Genomic DNA, 2453 nt, shown 5'->3' with positions numbered 1-2453 from the left:
AAAGTTTGCTTTCCACATCAAAATAGAATTATCCTTGATATTAGGGTGTTTATCCTCCCCCACCCCTTTCAGGATAAAGTACAGCTTTTAATGGATTAATTTTGGAAACTATCCATTTTCATTAAAATCAATGTTTTCGCAATAGAAGAACTACCCCCCCCCCCAGAACATCCATATTACACTTTTAACCCTGAAATTACCCTTTCAATGGGATATAATAGATTAATCACTGGTTCTAAATCGCTATGAACATAACCTGAGCCTAAAACGTACTTTTGAGGCTCTGGAACTGATCGTATATGGTTTCTCCATTCGCTGTTTTCAGGCTTGTGAGCGCCATGGTGTGTTGGCCAGTCAGCTAACGCAAGATCTTGAATATGGCACCTATGTCTTTCTTTTGGGCAGCTTGCCCGAGCTCAGTGGATTTGTATTCGATGAAGTTTTTCTTGGCCTTGTGTAGCATAGAGTTGCGCTGTCTGTAGAATGTCATATCTGCTCGCAGTCTCTGCTCGATCACTTCGAACGTCTGGTTGCACATATATGAAGGAGGTTGCCCCCTCTTTCTTTACGCTTACGTTTGAATTTAGTCCGGATTCTGTAAGAACGACTTCCGAAACGTAATTGTAGTTTAAATAGAACAATGGGAAGCTTAAGTACTGAAAAACTTCAACGTGAATAGTCGGGTGTTTAGAGGGGACCATCACTTTTTTATGTTATCTTTCTATTCGTTTTCATTTTTAATGTTACCCCTTGCTTCCAGGTGATTTTTTTTAATAAATTCCTGGTGTAAGTTCATGTTTGCTTGCCGAAGAATATTCATTAATTTTGAGAAATCATTGCACATGTTTTTGCTCTGTATGTGATTATTGCCTTTCTATGCTTTATTTTTGTCGTCTTTCTGAAAATGAATGACATAAAAGTCTCGTTTTCGGGCTAAGACAATAAAGCAACAAAATAATATAAAACCTAAAGTAACAAAGTTTCTGAGTGTAATTCAGCCTATTTTTTAAATTTGAAAACAGTTTTGAGGTTTTGTCCGTTTTAGCTATGAGTTCCAATCCAGAGCTCTGGCTCTACAGCCTACTCTGTTAAAAACTTGATTTACTGCGCGGATCCAAGCCCTTCTTAAGCCTGAAAAAAAAGCTATAACCAATTTTAGGTCCCAATTTTTTGCAGCGAAATTTCATTTTGAACGTGCCCCCGAAAATCCCCCAAATCTTGAAGACTAGTCTCCGAAAACTCCCCGAATTTTCAAAACCTGTCCCCGACTTTTGAGATTCGAGAGTGGAAGCCCTGATTACATATACATATTGTACTTGTACTTGCGTAGTCACCGAAAGAAGCTGATAAGATTGAGTAGAAATTAAAAAACATTCTTGCCTCAATATTTACTTTTGTTTTAGGATGGTATTTATTGTGCAAAAATGCAAACGCTTTGTATGCAAACCAAACAGGAGCTGTATCAACGTCGGCTCCTGATCCTGTCCCCCAACTAGATGGAAGGACACGACAGGTGCCTTCTTAGTCATGGCAAATATTCAGGAAGATGTCCACATCCTTGCAAGAGACCGGTCCAAATGGAGGCACCATGTAGCATCACTCTCGAAGCTGGAAGCATTTCGGCAGGAGCATTAAGTCTTCTTTAACTTAACCACTTTTGTCAATAACTTAAACGGATATATTAACCATTCGATTTAAGAAAAAACAAGGCTGCAGAACTTACTGACAAACATTTTGTTTGGATATCATACCGACTCTACGAAGCTTATTTGCTAGTGGGCTGATTCCTTGGGAAGAAAATGAAAATCCAAGAATCTCTAAATTCTCTATACAAGCTTAACCTCTTTGTACCCAATTTCACATCACACTCCAATTTTCCAAATACTCTCCGTATCTCCAAGATTCTAAAACTTAATTTTCATTACCTGATTATAAGGTACCTATCATTTTATTTTATTACACTCACTGGTAGCGCAAATAATTTTACCACTTTCCCGGACAATTAACTAATTCGTCACTTTCACTTTTTATCCTATAAGTCTAACATACTACTTTATCTTTGTATCCCCTACCAATTTACGCATATCTAATGCTTTGACCTTTGATGGAATTCTTCATCGTGTTCTATTTATATTATCAAAAATTCTGCAACAGCCCCTGCCATTCACATTTCTCTTCTAAACAATATTTTCCACGGACATAAGCGTTTTACAACCCTATAAACTGCTTCAAATTATTGCACTCATTCTTCAATAGACATCATTTTTATATTAGCTCATGACCCCTCTACAAAAGAATGTAAAGCTATCCCTTCCGGAAAAAAAACTGGAGTACCGAATTCAAACTTAGCTAATTCCTTCAAAAAAAAAAATTCCTAAAATGTTTTCCATTAAATATACCTCTGTCAACACTTTTTCCAATTCGTCTAAACTTATAAAATTTATAAAAGAAAC

The sequence above is a fragment of the Artemia franciscana genome, chromosome 14, assembly GCF_032884065.1.
Source record: "Artemia franciscana chromosome 14, ASM3288406v1, whole genome shotgun sequence".
NCBI classification, from domain to species: domain Eukaryota; kingdom Metazoa; phylum Arthropoda; class Branchiopoda; order Anostraca; family Artemiidae; genus Artemia; species Artemia franciscana.
This window is presented reverse-complemented; position numbering follows the sequence as displayed.